The sequence below is a fragment of the Lissotriton vulgaris genome, chromosome 1_1, assembly GCF_964263255.1.
Source record: "Lissotriton vulgaris chromosome 1_1, aLisVul1.2, whole genome shotgun sequence".
Classification (NCBI taxonomy): domain Eukaryota; kingdom Metazoa; phylum Chordata; class Amphibia; order Caudata; family Salamandridae; genus Lissotriton; species Lissotriton vulgaris.
The window spans coordinates 1688741130-1688762282 of record NC_141685.1 but is presented as its reverse complement, the minus strand read 5'-3'; the positions used below and the strand labels follow the sequence as shown (position 1 = coordinate 1688762282).

General features: G+C 43.5%; 1 protein-coding gene across 2 annotated transcripts in view; it reads left to right on the top strand.

The window, feature by feature from the left end:
- Window positions 1-21153, top strand: part of MKLN1 (muskelin 1) — an 808470-nt gene that overhangs the window by 332900 nt on the left and 454417 nt on the right. The window lies entirely within an intron of this gene.

Sequence of the window (21153 nt, the reverse complement as noted above, 5' to 3'; positions counted from 1 at the left end):
CTATAGCGCTGTCAAGACCCAGGGGTATCGGAGCGCTTTACAGAAGGTGCATAGCATATATTCATCAGATACAAGACAGAGGAGCGACATAACAACCGACGAGTGTCAAAGAACTTTCCTCACTTTTCTATCCACAATTACCTCATGGTAATAAGATCGATCTTTTCCAGGAAGCTGTGGTTCAGGATATTTACAAAATAAAAGGAATTTAATATCGGGACAATCTAAAAAAATAAGAAATAATGGCCCTCAAAAACCTAATGGAGGATAAATCCATAACCATAAAAATGGTGGACAAAGGTGACGTCATCGTCATTTTAGACACCTCCGATTATGAATTGGAAGCCCACTCACAGCTAAAAAAAATCGAGAATACTATAGAAGGCTGGATAGAAATCCAATGCAAATATATAAGAGTTTGGATAGGAAAATCTCTCAGTGGCTGTCACAAAATCTGATTGATGATGATGAAAGAAAATTCTTAACCACGGATTACCCAATTACAGCAACGGTGTATTTTTTACCCAAGGTACACATAAACCCACTAAAACCACCAAGGCGGCCAATAGTATTGCAAAAGGGTCACTATTGGAACCTCTAGCAAACTACATAGATTTTTTCTTAATGCCTTTTGTGTTGAACCTTAGTTCTTATCTAAAAGATACTACTGACCTACTCAGACATCTCCAGGAGTTACTATGGCAAGAATCGTATATATACTCATAACGATGGATGTAATATCCCTCTACAAGAACATTGAAAAAAGCATTGGTTTACTGGCAAGTAGTTTTTTCTTAAAAGAGCAAGACATTCAATACAAACAACATAATCAGATGTTAATGGACATGATCGAGATGTGTCTCACACAAAATGTGTTCCTTTTTGGTGAAGAGATCTACCAACAGACAAAGGCATGTGCGATGGGGTTCTCTTTTAGTCCAGGGTACGTGTGTCTCACAATGGGGTGGTGGGAACAACAGATATTGTGACATCCTAACAATGATAAATTTGTGAACAAAATCACAAAGTGGTTGCGATATATAGATGATCTTCTGATTGTGTGGGATGGTACAGCGAAGGAATTTGAGGAATACTTCAAAATCCTGAATTCAACAGATGCAAAAATCAGATTCACATACACCATCAGCAGTGAAAGAGCAATATTTCTGGACACGGATATGTACATTGTAAATAACAAACTAGAAACCACACTAACCAGAAAGAAGACGTCCACAAATGCCACTCTACACGCGGCAAGTTTTCACAAAACATCAGTGATAGGCAACATCCCATATGGAGAATTTTTGAGACTCCGCCGCATATGCTCAGAACAAAGAGAATGGGAAGAACACAGTAAAGAAAACTGCAATAAGATTTAAACATCGTGGGTATAAGGACTGCATCATCAAAAAATGTTGGAAAAGAGCAAATGATAAAAAACAAGAAGACACACTAAAGGTGAAATTAAAACAAAATGTACCAGAAAATCTGAATAGTAATCAACAAACTGGGGATCCAGTTAGATTGATTATGGTTTACACCAGAGAGTCAAAACAAATCGTCGAAATATTAAGGGAAAATTGGAAATTGTTACAGTTGGATCCAACAGTTGGAAAAATAATGGCCAGTCATCCAAATATTACTTTCCGTTGTGCAAAGATTTTGAAAGACAAACTGGTACATAGCATCATCAATGTCCAGGAAAAAAGAAAGGGACCCTATGGTTAAAAACAAAGGGCTTCTAAAAATGTCACTCGTGCAAAGTCTGTCAGATTGCCAAAAATACCACTGAAGTTATATTGCCCAATAACAAAATGTGGCAAATAAAAGAGCTGATAAAGTGTAAGAGCCAGTTCATCGTCTACGTGATACAGTGCCCATGCTCACTAAAATATATAGGGAGCACAAAATGCAAGCTCAAAAAGAGGATACTCGAGCATGTCCGAGCAACGACCAACCAAGATAAGCGCAATGCCATTGCTAAACATGTGGAAACAACCCATGAAGGAGACTGGAAATCTTTGCGTTTTTATGCGCTTGAAACAATATCCTGCAATGAGAGAGGAAGAGATCGGGAAAAGATATTGAGACAGAGAGAATCCTGACAGATACGAAACTTTACAACATTTGCAGCATGGTGTCTTAACTAGAGCGAGGAACTGTATTTCCATCTGTAATATGAATTAAGAATGAAGTTATTGGTTTTGTGATGATCATCCTTATTGATGATGGTTATTCATACATAGGTAGAAATTCTAAAGAAAAGTGAATATGTTAGAAAATGTTGTTGTTTGCTAATCACTTTCCTCACAATTCTGTTTACCTTTTCCCTCGCATACATAAAACATAATGATATAATCAGGATGAATGGAACAATTAATCTAACGGTAGGAATAATTAATTTCTCCAAATTTGACATTTGGAGAATAAAACTTGCCCCGCAGGATAGGGACTACTTTAAAAGGCTCAAATGCCCACTGTAGGGCTTGATTAAAGAAATAAGTGACACCCAAATAGGCTGGGGCACTTTGAATAAATGTTGATGTCCCTCTTAGTCCATAAGATACCATAAAGGCTCAAAAACCCACTGGAGGGCTTGACTAAATAAACAAGTGACATCTAAATAGGTTGGGGCACTTTAAATAAATACTGATGTCCCTTTTAGTCCATGAGCTATTTTTGGAGCCACGTAGAACAGAGAGATATCAAAAATGGGGGCGTTATAGTTCTGCATGTCTCACATTACCTTAAAGAATAATGTGACTCATAGGAAACATTGGATCCAATGATTAGTTCAATTTGTTTGATAATGTAACAGTGTTATAAGGGAAATAAAGTTAACAGACATTTGACAAAAATTTGAAAAATAAATATAGAACTGCCTAATACGCAGGTCTTACGATGCAATAGGAATATTAATATATGGGTTTTCACCGACAATTCCCTTTAAATACAAATAATGGGGACATAACGAAAATAGGTTGGACAGCCAATCAATCTGGTAGACAACCACCAACATTACAAAAATTGCGAAAATAAAAGAGAACAAACACACAATTGTTCTTTCCTACAACTACCATAACACTTTGCACAGACTCTCTGCTACATCACGAGTCACATGATGTTGTATAGGTTTTTTCTGAAACACCAGGGTCCAATAACAGACTCTAGCTGAGACTGTATAATTAATCACTGCCTCTGAAAGTGAAGCATTTTAGCTATTTATGTAAGCGTGAATTTTAGCTGACCTCGGACAATGAAGTGTCAGCATGGGTATCCCGCTGGTGCGGGCTGAAAAGATCAAAATGTTGCTCTTGCTACAGCACATTGTGTCATACATGCCCTGCCAGCCATGGAAAAAAATGCTGGTTTTCTGATAGCCTTTCCATATTTATGCATGTTAGTATTCATAGAATTTTGTCCCATAGTCTAAGATTGAGTTTGCTGCAAGGATTCACGCAGAGTCGCACAGCCCATGGCAGGCAGGCAGCCAAGCACTGACATCTTGGCCGGGTCCCAAGAGGATATGCAGTGTGTGCCAGGGCCCTTTATACTGTGCTGCTATCAATGCTGCCATTGTGGCACTGTGAATTTTGTGAGCTGTGAGAATTTATGTGCACAGAGCAAGGTTCGGCGATAGGAACACTGGGAACTCAGAGTCCCGCAGGAAGGCTAATTAGAGTTAATGAACTCTGGTAGTGGTATCAATGCAAAATAGGGCTAACCTCTGTTCTAATTCCTCTTCCTGGCCGGTGAGCGGACGTGTGGTTTATCTCGAAATCCGCTGATGATTCCCTATGTAATGATTTTCAGTGTTCTTTTACTTTGTGTGAATGTATGCTTGTTATTTAGCTTTCACATTGTCATGAATGTTTTGAAGCCAAGCCAATGTTGAGTCTTTATATATTAATAAACATCTATGATTTGGCAGTAACTGTAGCATTAGATGCTTAACTTATTTTTTTTTACAAACCTGAGAGAATTTAGTTTTATAGAAAGTGAGAAAAATATATGAACAGGGGAACTCCACCCCAAAATATCCATCAGAAGATACTTAACTGAATACATGCTGAGAACCAACTTTATTTTTGTTTTTACATCTAAATTTAAAAATAATAGAAATGGTATTGGGGAGCAGGAAGTGCCATTTTTCTAGTTTGCTGCCATATTCCAAATTCTAAGCATGTTTCAGGCATCGTACGGATAAATCACGCTTGTCCCCTACTTAATGCTTAGAGGCAGTGGTTCATGTTCAGACTACTCATTGAGCCATGCTTGACCTAACTTCTCTATCAAATGTTAAATTGCTGAAGCAATTTGATAATGCCTAACAGCTGCAAGAGATATTTGCCTTCATCCATTGGATACAGAGGCATATAGATCATCATTCTAAAGCAACTGCATATTCTTGTTGAGGCATTTCTGGAAAACCTTTTTTGGGAAGTGCAAGCCCTCTCCTAATTGCTATTGATAAGACATCAAATTTAGGGCCCATTAGGATTTTGGTGGTGTAGGAGCGGGCTGCCATGCCAGCACCCCTCTCCCACACTGCCAAAGCCGTCCACACACCACCTGCCAGATTGCGAGTTTCCTTGTGGTCTGGTCGGCAGTGCTTTGGTGGTCCTGCTGCGGTACAGTTCTAAGGCTCATGTGTGAGCCTTGGAACTTCAGCACAGAGGGAGCGCCAAAGACGGTTCCTTCACGGCTTGCACTGTGCAATCCATGCCATGCAGGAACTGGGGTGCAGACAAGTAGGGCACCCTTACTTTCCTGACAGCGCCACACTTTTCATAACCGGCTCACCGCCATGAAAAGTGTGGAGTTTTGGAAAGTCGTAAAATGCTTGGAGGTTCACAGCAGCACCACCGGCATATTGCTGCCCCACACCGCTGTGCCACCGCATTATAGGTGCAGCGGTCCTGTGGCAATGGGACCGCTGCACTTATATTATAGCGGTTCCGGCCACGCCACCGCAAGTTTGTTGGTCCGCAGGACTGACGGACTCGTATTCGCCCCTTAGTGTTCTGTTCATAATCTAAACATTTTGAGTTACATTAGCTTTTAGGGGTGTATATTTGATAGTTGTTCAAAGATTTGAGAGAGTTTTTAAAATGTTTGTAAGAGAATTGTGTTTTACCAAGAAAGCCTCACATCAGCTTCATATTATATTTCATAATATATTTTATGTTCATACTCAAACAATTTTTATGCATTTTCTTATAAAGATTTGATAATTTGGAAATAATATTTCCTTTTCTCTGGATTTATGCTGTTTTTGGACAGCAACCTTTGGTGCCCCACTTGCTTCACAGGTCACAAACGATACAGCTTTTTTTTTTTTTTAAACCTTTATTATCGTATGCACAGTACACAGCGTCTGCCTACAACCCATTCGGGCCGGCCGCTATGACAATCGACAACATTCCAGGCCACCTTGCGCTGCGGAAAAAGCCAGAAATAACAACACTACGGTGCATTGGCATCAAACATCAGAGAAAGGATAACGTAGGTTTCATTTTATAATTTTGATGAAATTTGAAACAAACACAAACACTCACATGGTGGGAACAATGTCTAGGGCACGGGAGGGGGGGAGGGGGAAATCCATCTGAAAGAATAAAGGCAACCTTGTGGGGGGGGCGGGGAGAGGGCGAAGAGGATTATTGAAGAGGCATAGTAGTCAGTCTTTAGGAACGTCAATTACGGGGACGAGGGGATGTTAACAGTAAAATCAAGTGGTGGGGTACAAATGTCTCCACGGTTTTCATTCCATTGTGGCCAAATTCTACCCCATCTCCCGAAACATGCACCAGCCCATGTTTTGTTTCCAAGCACTTATTCCAGGTGGTCTCTGGGAGCCCCAAAAAAACGATACCACTTTTAGCATTGTTTTTTCCTACTGTATTGGTCCCAACTACAGGTTGGTTCATTGAGCTGCTCCTTTTGTGGGATACACTCTTGTCATCTAGAGACACACCTATTTGGGCTTCCTCCTATTTCCTTGAATTTCTGTCACGCCCGTAGTAATGGACTATTGGATATTATATCCAACCTGCGCTCCATTGTGGTTGGCCTGAACTTTTGACTTTGACCTGGTCTAACGCAACCAGGTAGCCGCAGTTGGAGCTTAATGTATTTAGGTGCTATTTTACTGTTTTAAAAAAAATTTAATAACTCTGGTTCTGCTGATTGGATCTTTGTCATTTGGTCTTGTTTTATTTACTAAATTCCGCTCTATTTTTCTAACCTGGTGTGGGATCCTGTTTGTGTGGTGGTCTCACTGTTTTACTGTTTTAAGTGTTGCACAGATACTTTGCACATTGCCTCTAAATTAAGTCTGACTACTGTGTGTCAACCTACCAGGGTGTTAAGCATGTGTTAATTTGGGGTTTGCTTGTGCCTTACCCTGAAAAGTATTGTGGTTGCTGCTTAACTGGGGCTCACACCCTAATCAACTAGTAAACCAATTTCTTACACAGTTCTATTACCAATGAGAGGATGTAGCTCAACGGCTAGGGCGGTTGACTGCAAATCTGGGGAACCAGGTTCAAGTCTCGGCAATGACGCTCAACATCCTGTGATTCTGGGCAAATCACTTAGTCTTCCCATGCCTAACAAAAATGAATGTGTCCTTATGTAATACAACTGGGCTCATGTAAAGCGCTCTGATACCTGATACCTTTGGGTCAAGTTTGCGCCTTATAAAACTCTGGAGAGAAGAGAGAAATAGGTCCAGAATGCATTAAACCATTATATACCACAAACTAAGCATTGATTGCTTTAGTAGCAAAAGAACAAAAGGCTAAAGAATTCTTGAAATACTTAGGTACAGGTCAAATTCTTCAACTCAATACTGAAATGTAGCCTCTGGACAGTTGGTCTTAAAATAGAAAATAGGAGGGGGTACTTTAAGTGATGTGAAAGACTCTCTCGGACGTTAATTTTCTGGGTTGATTTAGTTAAAATAGAGATAGTTTTTTTTTTTTTATTGCTGTCTGTCTACACTGGGTCGTTTACTTGCATACTTGTTTAAGAAAATAAAACATTGATCACTGTTTTAATGGGAAGTAAATTAGGCATACCATGTATTTAAATTACTATTATGATACTTGCTGGTATTATCTGATCTTAATTTGTATTACGCAGTCTTCTTTCACAATATGATTTCCCAAATAATACATTTTCAAGCCTTACTGTCAATACATTGGTATTATTCTGCTGTAAGAAATTAAGAAAAGTGTTCTGGTTAAAGTTCACAAACTCCCGATATTACAATCTAAATGGAAGAATTAATTTGTGCACGGGTGTATATATGCAAGTATCTCCATATCCACTAAGATTCCTGTGACACAGATTGAATCTGATATCAAAAATATACCAGTTCTCCTAGAGACATGTGGAACATAAACTGCCACTGCGATCCCTTTACATTCAACTCCATAAGAAGCCAATACCTTCCCCACATTACATCGTATTATACAAAATAGTTAAAAACTGGATTGAGACTTGCCAGTCTGATCATTGACATGGACCTATTTCCCATAATTATGATGCAATCTTGGTTCTCGTTCCCTTTCCAACCTGTTATAGAGTTACGTATTCTGCCAAATCACTCCATTTTGCTTTTTTTCAGGAAAGATCTAATTGGGGGTGGGATAGCAATGATTTACAGAAACAATATTGCTTTTTGTGTACTGTAAATTTTGAAGTTATGGGGCTGCATATTTAGCTTTTTTGCCACAAATTTTACCAGTTCACTCAGGAAATTTCCAATGTTTTTGTGACCAGCACATTTTGTATACCGTAAACTTTGAAGTTATGGAGGTGCTATTTTACTTTTTTACCGCAAATTTTACCAGTTCGCTCAGGAAATTCCTGTGGAGCTTGATTCAGTCTGCATTTTAGGCCAGCCAGTAATATTTTGAGCCACTTTTTCTGATTACAGGATCGCTTTTTTGAAGCGTTCTAGAATAAATTTGAGTTCCTTTAACTTATTCAGGGATCTTACCCATCTTTGTTCTCTTTCCCGTTTAGAAAAATGTTGGGATCTTCCCTATTTTTGCTTGTTTTCTGATTCAGAAAAAGAGGAAAAAATTGACTCTCCACCGACCCCATAAAAAACAAATATCCCTCCTTTGGCTCTGCAAACTATGCTAGTGAGAAACATTTCCGAACTTGACTCTGAAGGTCGTGAGGATGAGCAGTCACAGGCTTCTCAGAAAGGTAGTATGGTGGAAAGGGGTGGGGCAGGGGCTCAGGGCTGTTTCTAGGTGTTTTGTCGAACTAGGCGACAATTGAAAAATGCCGCCCCCTCCCTTTTACTACCATCACTCTCTCCCCGTGTCATTCAGGCTAGAAGAATTAATGCATTAGATATTCCCAAACTCATGTTTTTGCCACCACCCCCTTTTTGAGCCCAAGGCGGCTGCCTAGTCTTGCTTAATGGTAGAAACGGCCCTGCAGGGACTCAGAACTTAACAGTCGACCAACAGACACTATAAGTAAGATATTGTCCAATCCAAGTGCGGGTTTTTGTGGCAAAGAAAGTACTTTTAATCTCTCAGCAGAACTCAGTACTGTATAGTTCAATGAATACGTCATTCAGGATTGCAGAAGACTGCGTTCTGTAGAGAGGCACTGCAACTCCTTCTTTCCCCGTTATTTGTCCTCTTTTCCTGCCAGGTCCAAGATTCCTGCTAGTAGAGTCCCCACCTTTTGATACAATCAGTCTCTAGTGAGTGTGGTGGATATCTTGTGTCACCTATTATAAGCTTGCTGCCGCGCGGACCACTTAGCCAGCGCAAATTGAGAACTTGAGAATTTTACTGTGTGTTGCATAATGTGTTTTTTAAATAACTTACCCGAATCACGTTTGTGTGATTAGAACCGAACTCGAACACTGACTGATCCCCTCCCAGCGGCCTCAGCCAATTGGCCAGAGTGGGGCGGAGCATAGAGGCGGGGTCAGGGCACTTATGCACACCAGCATGCAGAAGCCCACTGCTTATTTTTCCGCCGACCTTAGATCGCTAGAACAACACAATATTCTGCTACCGCAGGAAGTCATTGACCGTATTAGGGACCATGGCATATCTCACGATCAAGTGCGCTATTTTACCCCCGTGCCAGAGGATCCCCCTATGGTATCTATTGATCTTCCTACAAAACCCAATTCGACCTCCCTTCGGGTTTTGTATCTCAACACCCGTTCGTTGGTGAGGCACCAACTCGACATTTTTATGCTGTTGGTGTCGACCAAACCGGATATCCTTCTGCATTCTGAGACCTGCCTCACACCCGACTCTACTCCAGATATTTAGCAGCACTCCCCTCTGATTATTACATCTTATCAGTCAATAGGCCTGTAGGGAAGACGAGAGGGGGGGTTGCCGCTATTATAAACAAAAGTCATAAGTTTACCATGCTGACCTCTCTGACTCTTCCAGAAGTAGAGAATATGGCCATCAATCTCGACACAAATACAGGATCCTTGGCTTTGGTGCTTATGTATCGCCCTCCCCAGCCCATGCCATCATTCCCTCTTTCTCTCAGTGAACAGATAGCAAACCTCGTCATGAACCATACCAGTCATGCTTATCGGGGATCTGAACTATTGGTTCAATGATGAAGGCGGGGGGCCTCAGTCGGTAGAACTCACTGAAATGCTTTCTAATATTAACTTGGTTTAACACATCACGGCACCTACGCATGTTAAGGGTCATATCCTGGACCAAATGTGGTCGTATAACATAGAACTATCGCCACCTCTCATTTCCCCATGTATTTGGTCGGACCATCATTTAATCAAATTCACAGCCACCTTCAAAGGAAGGGTTAAGTCTCCAAAGGTAGTACGAGGCCTGACCAGAAAGTGGAGAACTCTTGACACTCAGGAATTTATTGATACCTTGGTTAGTTCTCTGCCTCCCGCCAATGCCAATGCTAACGTCGATTCAATGGAAAAAGATATCACCAACTGGCTATTGGCAGCCAGTGATATCCATGCCCCGCTTATTAAATTCTCTCGGGCTAGACATGCTGAGGCCCATAAATGGTTTACTTCCGAACTCAAATCACAAAAATGATTGCTGCGTCAGTCTGAAAGAAAATGGAGGCATAGCTATGCCAGCGAAGAAAGACAGCTCTATCTGTCAGCTCGCAGGGTCTATGAGAAAGCTTTACTGGCCGCTAAGACCTTGTACTTTTCTACAAAGGTGCTTGCTGCCCCTAATAAATCCAGAGAAATCTTTAGGATTGTAAATGACCTTAGTAGCAATGACAGAATTTTACCTTGCTTGGCTCCTACCCAAGAGCGGTGTAACGCACTGAATAGTTTCTTTGTGGACAAAATTGAAACCATTAGGGCTAGTATCCCCTCTTCAGTGCATGGGGAACCTGCAGATGTCAATTCTTATAATCCATCTACTATGGATCAATTTACGAGCATTGGACCCGAGACACTATTAGAACTAGTGTCTCAAGTTAAGTCTGGCTCTCCTAAAGATTGTTGTCCTCCTTCTATTTTGAGGGAAATATTTTCAGCCTTGCCGCACAGCCTCCTTCCCTTCCTTAATGAATCTCTTAGTAAAGGGGAAGTACCCACCGCTCTCAAAAAGGCTGTTGTTGTAATGAAACTTGTCGTGTGCATCCTCCCTATGCTTACCCCTGCTCTACTGCTTGGCCCTTGATGATGTCATTGGAATGTTGGGAGGGTTGAACAGTAAGGAGATGTCAGTTGGCATGAGGGGCTGAGCAGTGGAACTGCTCCTGGTGGGGTCTCTACTCTATCTCTTGAATACATCTTAATACTATGGATCTGAAGTAAGAAATAAAGCTATGATCCTGAACTATACCTACAGACTACTGATCTTTCTTTATTGTAACACTGGCGACGATTTTAAAAGAACCTGCGTGCTATTAATATGGACTTGGACTTTCAAGAAACTTAAGAATTTGTATTTGGATTTGGAGAAACTTTGCACATCTAAGACCCCACCAGTGACCACATCATCGGTCGCCCTATTCATGTAAGTGTCAGTTTCTTTCTCATTGTCTTTGTCAGTAATGGCTTGCAGTAACTGGTATTGGATGAGCATCACTGCTCCTACTTGCTCTCTATCTTGACTTGACTGACTGGCACCTGCAACTTAAACTGGTTTCAAGTGAATGCCTCAACACTCCACAGGAGAGCAATGATGTGTGCTGGGATTTGGCAGCAGTGAATGCAGGCTGGGATATGTACTGACATCTTTGTAAAGAGTAACACTTGGCAAGCCTACTATTTGATTTACGCTGACATTTATGGAGTTGTAAGGAGCTTTCGGGCTGTAAACTACTTTGGTTTCAAGTGAACGGTCTCAGTCCTGTTTACTGTCAGTGAGTGTCTTGTTTTTCTTTTTATTTTGAAATGAGCACTAAGTCTATTCATGCTTGTGAATTATTTTTGTTAACATTGAAGCTGCAGGGAAAACTGGTAACCCTCTGAGCGTTGTAAAGCTCATATACTCGTCTTGGTTGCTTATAACAAGTGATTTCGTGACTGAGAATGTTTTACTACAGAGCACACCAACTTGTTTTTTTTGTGTTTCGACAAAATGTTTATCGATGATGCAGTCTGCTGTAACATCCATTCTATTACATTATCAACTGCCATGTTTGGATTCAAAGCAAAGAGTCGCGAGCCATGAATAGACCACGCGCAACCTTACCTGAAGTTTCTTCTTGGGATTCTCTCTATCATCATTGTTTTTTGCGTCATTGCCTGCTTTTGGATGCTGCATGCCCTGCCGTGCCGAGAGCCACCCGGCACGACGTGCGCTGCGTGCCGCCATCTTGTGGTGGGCGGCCTCGTCTTCCTCGCCTTTTCGCCTGGATATTTGCCGCCAGCCACGCTGTTTGATCAGCTCACTGGACAGCGCGATATTTGGTGACTGAGGCAAGATGAGACAGTAACGTTTTGGCTTGGCCGATTCTGGGACTAGGAGTAAGCTATCTCCGTTATTTGAACTACACATGGTCTTTTCGTGAAGCGTGGCTGACTGCTTTGGGAAGGAGATGGGGTGAGGATGGTTTTACCTGAGTTGCCTTAGGACTTTTGTGTGGATCCTTCGTTATGGAATTATTTATTAATGTGTTTGGAGTGTTAGAAGGTTTAGAACTTGGTTGTTGAATCGCTGTGTTATTTGACTCTTTGTTTCTGAATCTTTTTGACATTCTCTTTGTGCTTTTATTTTAATCTTTGCACATTTACTTCTTTGTGAATTATTTTGCATGTGTGCTTATGATTCATTTGTTGATTTTGATAAAAGGGGATGTGTTGTAATGTAACTTGTCTTGTGCATCCTCCCTATGCTTACCCCTGCTCTACTGCTTGGCCCTTGATGATGTCGTTGGATTGTTGGGAGGGTTGAACAGTAAGGAGATGTCAGTTGGCATGAGGGGCTGAGCAGTGGAACTGCTCCTGGTGGGGTCTCTACTCTATCTCTTGAATACATCTTAATACTATGGATCTGAAGTAAGAAATAAAGCTACGATCCTGAACTATACCTACAGACTACGGATCTTTCTTTATTGTAACAGCTGTTTTAGTCCCTCTTCTCAAGAAACTAGGCGCAGACCCTTCTGTTTCTTCTAACTACCGTCCAATTTCCCTTCTCCCTTTTGTTTCTAAAATATTGGAGGCCCATGTGGCCAGGTGCCTCCCTAAGTTTATTGAAAACTCCAATCACCTTGAACCCAATCAAGCTGGATTCCGGCCTGCTCATTCTACAGAGTCAGTGATCCTGGCGGTAATGGATACGTTGAGGGCTAACGTGGACAAGGGGACCCCGCAGGCATTAGTGCTCCTGGATCTGTCTGCTGCGTTCAACACGGTCGACCATTACATCTTGTTGCACCGTGTCGAACAAGCAGGGATTCGGGGAACAGCCTGCAGGTTGATAAAGTATTTTCTAACTGGCAAAACCTAGGCAGTGCGTCTTAGGAATTACACTGCCCCCAACCTGACTACATCATGTGGAGTTCCACAGGGTTCGTCCCTGTATCCACTATTGTTTAATTTGTACATCCGCCCCTTGATTCATTCACTTAAAATCAGGAATACTATGGTCTTCAACTACGCTGATGACCTCCAGCTGGTCTTCAAGTTGGATTCTCAAAACGCAGCCGCTGATTTCCAAGCTACAATGCTGCATATCCAATGCTGGATGGATCGGAACCAATTGAAGTTCAACCCCGGCAAAACATAATTGGTGCTGCCTGGGAAAAGCTCCAATTGTTGGGGACCTGATTTTTGGCCGGGCGAACTAGGCCCCCCCCCTGTCCCATCCGCATCAGCAAAAAGTCTTGAGGTGACTATTGACTCCGATCTCTCTCTGAAGGGACATGTGGGCACCGTGGTTTCCTCTTGTCTTTTCCAACTACGCAAAATAAGGAAAATCGCTTACCTGCTGTCTCACCAAGCTCTGAACCAGGTGGTGATAGCGTTTGTGCAACTCTCTTTACACCGGCCTTCCCTTGGCCTGCTACATCGCCTTCAAATGATTCAAAATCAGGCGGCGAGACTGATCTATAAACAGCCAAGATGGTAATCAGCCAGGCCGCTACTGCGTAAACTACATTGGTTACCTATAGCACAACGCACCGCTTTCATGTCGGGATGCATAGTTTTTAAAGTACTGCATTGTACAAGCCCTAAATGTCTTAACAGCCTAATCACCACGTATGTACCCACACGCAATCTCCGTTCCGCCCATCTTCATCTCCTTTTTTATTCCATCAATTAAATTGAAACATCAGGGTGGCCGAAGGTTCTCCTATCTGGCCCCTAGGCTCTGGAACTCACTTCCACTTGCTGTTAGGAATCGTGATAGTCTTCTGGGCTTCAGAAAGGCCCTGAAAACCTGGCTCTTTGTGCAAGCGTGCTAAAATGGTCTTCTGTGGCTACATGTGTATGATTAGCGCCATGAAACCTATGGTGTAAGTGCGCTGGATAAATTTATCTTAACATAACATGACATAACCTTGCATGCTAAGCCTTGTGGTGTACCTGAAAGTATGCCACAGATTCAGCGCACAGCTCCTCTTTTGAAGCATTGTATTCTTCAGTGCAGACATCAGCAGTACCAGCCTTTCCAGATTGCATCAGAAGTTGGAATCGTGAAAGGGGGTCTTTATGGCAGCACCTGGCTTAGCAGTGACGGCTCTCAAAGCTGGCTGCAGACAGACACTCAGTGGGGGTACTTGCCTGTTCCAGGTTGAATCTTCTGACAGTGATATCTTGGATTGTGGTGGCCCCTGAGCAGATCAGGCTCTCCTCTCAGGGGTGACATTGTCCTTTAATCTTCACTAGCAGTACCAGATGATAAAACAGATGGCCACTACTGAGCGATACACTTCTAATATAAACATGACACAGCTCGCAACTGTGCAGATAGTTTGAGACAATTTTTACAGCACTGGTCTCTACTGGCGCTGCCTCAAGGAACAGAGAGACAAAAGGGCGTGGGCGAAACACTTGCACATACTCTAAACGATTGCAATTGCTCTGAGTAGCATCCCAACTCAGTGTTTTTCATCTAGTGTGCCACTTTAGACAGAGGCCCACCTCATGCACATCAGTACTGACCCTCACCTAAAAGGAGAAGCCCATCCTGAACTGTCAGGCGAGGCCCCCTCCAAAAGGGAACACTAGCAACCCCAGGCTGGATTCAGCCCTATTAGGCCTCATCAGTAAGTTATAGCTTGGATCCTGTAGCAGAGTAAGCAAGGAACCCGCATCAGCGCATACACTTGACCACTGATTCAGATTAAGTAGTATAGTATTCATGGACTTATCTGCCAGTTTAGGCACTTCTGTCCCACCCAGCTATAAAGGAATAAGATCCTATCTTCGGTATAGGTAATAATGATCCTGTTGGCCAGTGTGTCTATCGAAAATACTGACAGAACAGGCAGTATTGATACTAATGAGCCATAACCCAACCCTGTTATCTTTCTTCCTATCTTTACATAATACAAATATGTTGCTTATACTTGTGGTTTGAATTAGGCAAAGAGAGATCAAAAATAAAATGGAATTAGAGAGTCATTAAGAGTATGATAAATCAAAGTAGAAGCAATGTCGTAGATAGAAATGGCTAATTTAAGTGGATTGCTGCAGAATGAGGGAGATGAAGGAGCGAGCTGATTGTTGATCAAAAGGAGAAAGATTGAGGGAAGGAGTAGAGAAGAGACGAAAATGTGAGAGACAAGATTGAGTAATGTGAATGAAAAGTGAAGAATGGAGCTTATGCTGGGATAGCATGAGAGGTTTGGAGAAAGCAAGACCTGAGAGGAACAAAAGAGGCGAAAGAGCCAGACAAGGAGAAGAGTGGCAGAAGAGAAGGAGAAGAGTGGCAGCTATATAAAAGTCATAAAAATAAAAAAAGAGTGTGATTAGAAGGAGAAGATAGTTGGAGTGAAAGAAAGGAATCTAGATTATGGCAGTCTTCATAGTTTTATTAAGAGGGTAGCTCATCCTTCAGGAGTTTGTAACATACTGACCAGTATCGCCTTTAACTGTCAGTACTAAACTTAAGCCAAATAGTTTGATCAGCACCTGCCCGAATGTGTTGTTGGTTGCATTATCATTGCAGTATGGTTTTGTACCTTGATACAGCATCTCCTCACGTATTAATAGCCGGAGGACTGCACGCTGTTTATGTTTATGTTTTTAAAACTTGTCCATTCGTCACTTGACTTGATTTTAAAACCTCACCTGCATTGAAAGCGCTAGCTTCACGCGCTGAGCAGCCCTCATAAGACACCCCCTGAGACAGCGGCAACCAGCGCTGAGACAGGGTAAACAAGCACACCGCCATTGCGGTTCGAAGTCGTAGCCACGCCCACTGCGAGGCCACGCCCATACCATACGCTACAAATGTGTTGGCCATACCAGCGCAGCGGACGAGCGCAGCGGGAGCGCCTAAGGCAAGCCCGTCTGCGCACGGCCGCGCACGGCCGGGCCTAGGGCCAGAACCCCTGCTGGATAAAGCTGCCCTTAAGGTAAGCTACTCACGTCGGGACCTCCTAAGTCTCAGGCCCCCCATCGCCTCCTCCTGTGAGTATGTTCACGACCTGAATGGACCATTCATCAGCTGTACTTATTGCCATCCAGTCCAGCTTAAACTCCCTACTCGACCCCATAAGCTCTCAGCCCTTAAACTCGCTTCGCTGAATTGTCGCTCTCTCCCCAAACACGCGATGCTGATTAACCACCTCATAGAAGACCATGACATAGACGTCCTTTTCCTGACGGAAACGTGGCTCTCTCCACACTCGGAGTCAGATATGGTGCTAGTAACCCCACCGGGCTTCCTCATTCAGTCCCTACCTCGTCCCTTAGGTAGGGGTGGTGGTGTCGCCATTATCCACCGGGACCATCTCCTCTGCAAATCTAATGATGCGCAGATTCCCGACTCTGAAAGCCTGCAGTTCACAATTAAGTTAGACCCGACTAACTCACTCACAGGGATCCTAGTGTACCGCCCCCCCGGTCATCCAGGTCCTTTTGTCAGGACTCTCCTGGACACAGTAGCTACACAGGCCCACTCCATCACTAATTTCATGATATTAGGAGACCTAAATATCCATTTCGACGACCCTTTAGACTCTGGGGCTGTCGACCTGATCACCGATCTGGCGGCCCTCGACATCCGCCTCCTAAACTCTGGAGCTACTCACAACAAAGGTCACTTGCTGGACCCTGCGTTCACGAGCACTCTCACTATGCAAGCTAGTGAGTCCCTTCCCCTCCCCTGGACGGATCACTTTCTAGTCTCCTTCCAACTACCAGGAACTTTTAGGAAACCTCAAAACCGCCCACCTACACCAGGGACAGGGCCTGGTCCAAGCTCCCCACCGAAGAATGGGCCAGGACCCTAAAGTCAACTACCCCTGCTTACGCAGAAGACCCGGCTGTTGCCGAAAGTAAATATAGAGAGTGGATTACTACCTCCCTGGATTCCGTACTCCCACTTAGAACTCGGGAGGACAAAAATGGGAAACCAGGTTCCGCCCCATGGTTTACCCCGGAACTTCGATTACTATGCAAAAACTGTAAGAGAGCCGAACGACTTTGGAGGAAAGACTGGCAGCACGCCAGCAAGGAAGCCTACCAAAACTCAGTTAGATCATACAAAACTGCTATTAGGCGCTCTAAAGCTTCCCATTACGATACTCGGATAAAAGAATCCACTAACTCAGCCAGGGAATCTTTCCTAATCGTAAAAGAGCTTTTGAAAGTACCAACCACTCCTTCCTCCAACATCCCCCCTGTGGACAGAAGCAACGAATTAGCCACCTATTTCAATGATAAAATTGCCCGCATCTTAGCATCCCTTCCCCCTCCCTGTCCCTCTAGCCACATGGACAATGATTCACCCCCCAGCCAGTCTGGAAGCAGCTTACGCCCCCAACTTGCGACATTTAGGCCAGTAACCTGCAACGAGGTAGAAGTAACCATGACCAAAATAAAAAGCGGATCACCTTTGGACCCTGCACCCATTAGATTCCTAAAAAACTGTAGCCCCTGTCACCATTCCCACGATCACGGAGCTTATTAATAGCTCACTTACCCAGGGATCCGTTCCCGCTAGCTGGAAGAGCGCAGTGGTGAAGGCACTCCTTAAAAAACCCCAGCTAGACCCAGCAGATATGGCAAACTACCGGCCAATCTCACTCCTCCCGGGCATTAGCAAGGTAGCCGAGAAATTGGTCAACGGACAACTGTCTCAGTTTCTCGAGGCAAATAACATCTTACGGCAATCCCAAACTGGCTTCCGCCCGGGCCACGGCACAGATACTGCCCTTCTTGCCGTCATCGAGGAGGCAAGGTGCATTTTAGATTCAGGAGGGTCAGTGGCAGTGATCCTCCTGGATCTTAGTGCAGCCTTCGACACAGTCAACCACTGTGTCCTTCTCCATCGGCTGGCGGCAGCAGGGCTCACCGGGACGGCACTCAGATGGATAGAGTCCTTCCTTGCCGGGCGCACGTTCCAGGTATGGGACGGCAATCATCGCTCGTCCACACTCCCCCTCACGAGCGGGGTCCCTCAGGGATCATCCCTGAGCCCGACGCTTTTTAATGCCTACATGGCCCCCCTTGAAGATGTGGTGACACCATTCGGTATAAAAATAGTGAGCTACGCTGATGACACACAGTTGGTCGTCTCCCTATCCCAACTAGACGACCTCCCAGACAACCTGGCAAACTGCCTTACGGAAATCCATGGTTGGATGTGTGATTAATCACTAAAACTAAATGGGTCAAAGACCGAAGTGATGCTCATGGGAAAGCAATTGGTGACCATCCCCCCAGCGGTCTGGCCAGACGTGTTCGGGGAAATTCCTGCCCCGAAACATGAAATTAAGACCCTAGGAGTATGGCTAGAACCCGAGCTCTCAATGAAAACGCAAGCGGCCAAAACTGCAGGAACCTGTTTTGGGCTTATGCGCACCACCTGCAGGATTCTCCCCCTACTCCCCCCCCGCATCCAGGAAACTACTAGTCCAAGGGCTCATACTGTCACGTTTGGACTATAGTAACATGGTCTACCTAGGAGCCCCTGAGGCCACCCTGGCGAAACTGCAACGAACACAGAATGCAGCAGCCCGTCTACTCATGAACCTTCCCTCCAGAGTGTCGGCGAAACCTGCCATCAAGGCCCTGCACTGGCTCCCCGTGCGCCAAAGGGTGGAATTCAAAGCCATGTGCACGGCTTACAAACTGACCAATGGAGGTGGCCCTTCGATCCTCAGCGACCTGGTTGCCCCTTATAAAGCACCCAGATCCCTGCGGTCCGAGAATGAGCACCTAGCCAACATCCCCAAATTTAAAAAGACACGCACTGGAGGTCGACGCTTTTCCGTGAAAGCTTCCACTGGATGGAACTCCCTCCCACGTACCCTTAGACTGGAACCCAATTACTTGATTTTCAGAAAAAAACTGAAAACACTTCTATTCCCTAAATAATGTCATCCCCCTTCTTTCCTCCCTCTTATCTGGACAACAAATCTTTATAGCGCGGGGATGCCCTCGGGTCACCAGGCGCTTTATAAATCATTAAATAAATAAATAAATAAATAATACATCTATTTAGTAGGGCTGAGACAGTCTTTCAACTGCTACCAATAAATCTTTCGATATGAGAAAGATCTTTGACCATTTCTCACAGCACTTTCAATGTTCTTGTATGGTTAAGGGTGATGTAGGTGTATTTTATATGCACCACAAGTTATGGGAGTGATTAATAAGAGTGGACAACAAACCAGTCCGGCCTATTGTAAGTTTTTCACCGTAAACGTCTTCCGATTTTAATGTATGGTGTGGGGAGAGAGGTTGCTTCCATCCAGGCAGAAGAAAACCACATCTGTCGTTTGTTCCTCGCCCTTCCACCCTCGACCACACATTTTGTTCTTCACAAGGAACTGGGTTTCACCTATGTCTCTGATTTGATCAGGGCGGCCCGCTCGTCCTCTGGCTCTCCGTTTGGGCTAATAAGTCTATCTCTCTGAATAGGATGATCATATTTGATTGCCTGAGTTGCGATAAGGAGCTTACAATTCCTTGGCTGAATTACCTAAATTCCCTTTTCCAGGGCTAATAGTTAGGAGGGTATGTTTTTCATCTTCTTCCTGCCTTACTAATGCTACTCTCCCTAAAGTTAAACAACTTTTTTAGAGATTTATACAGCCCTCGAGGGAGCAGGAACACCTAAGTAAACCCAGGCTGCGAGAGAATGCAATTATTCAAACAATGCCAAATTTCGAGCAGTGCTTGTGCTGGGTTTTGAGCCCTTGGCAGAGAACATTTTTAGCTAGATTTCGATTAGGGACCATAAGATCTGTACTCTGTTTTCCTCTGGGTCAGTATGATACTGGCTACGTCTTGGTCTGTCCCTGTGATGAATCTGCGGTGCAATCTCTTTAGCACTATGTTTTATTTTGCAAATGTTACCTACTGTCTTCCGGAAAGAATTTAAAACCAGTTTAAAATATGTATGAATTTCAACAATCATGCACATGCAAGCTATAGTAGGGGTCCATAGTGAGTGCATAGCCCAGGGACTTTCCTTGTGTTTTCTACCTTGTTCTCCTTGTCCCCTATTACCACAAAAGAAGGAGGCCTCCCTCTCTTTTTTACATTTGAATTTCAACAATGCCAGGCAACCTTGTTTTTTTACGATCATTGCCTAATATCTAGCTCTGTTTTAGTGTTGGTAGCTTTCTAAAATGAGCAGTTTTTAACGGTAAAATACTATGGTCTGATTGTTTGCTCTTAACCATCTTTCTATCTTTGTGATGGATTGTGCAGTATCTGTGCTGCTTTTATGATTTTTTTTAATAGTTAAATAAAGCTTTCTATGGTGATGATTAATGAGCCAATCTGATTTCTTTTCCATCTTTAGGTAGGACCCAACAGGTCTGTCCTATTTCTCCTGTGGTGAAGTCATTATACCTGGAACCGATCACTGATCATATCTTGCATACTGTGTCCAGTAATAAGTGTGTCACAGAAGGCATAACGGCCTTCATGAACGATGTGGCCATCTGTACACTTAATCTTCAGTCAGTGGTAGCTTCTGTCAAAGCCACAGCACTTGAATTTGGGACACATTCAGAGTACAAGCTGAATTAATATAAGACATGGGTCTTACTTGCGGGTTGTTTGAAGTGGAAGGGCGTTCAAGTAGCTACATCGGAAGCCTACTTAGGGGTAGCTTCTACCAAGTCACACATTAGTGTATTTTTAAAAATAGTTTTGAGGCTGAACAGACAGTCTTTTCAGTTGTATTCTTTTACTTGTTTAGAGCGCTTTCTTCGTATGCCCCTGGGCACTTTTTCTTTGTGATCTACTCGACATTGTCTTCTTTAAACTAGATCCATAACCAGCCAGGAAAATCATTCAGCCTTCTCAAATGACCATCCTCTTACCCCTGACCTTTCCACATTAGCCCTATCTCTCTGCAGCCTGTTACTTTGGGCCAAGCTATGTGTTGCCGAAAATATGATCTGTACTCAATTCTTGCACTAATGGCCACTGTAACATGATGCCCTTTAGTTTTAGAGACATAATTAAAGGCACACTTAACATGCTTGCCAAATTGCACCCTT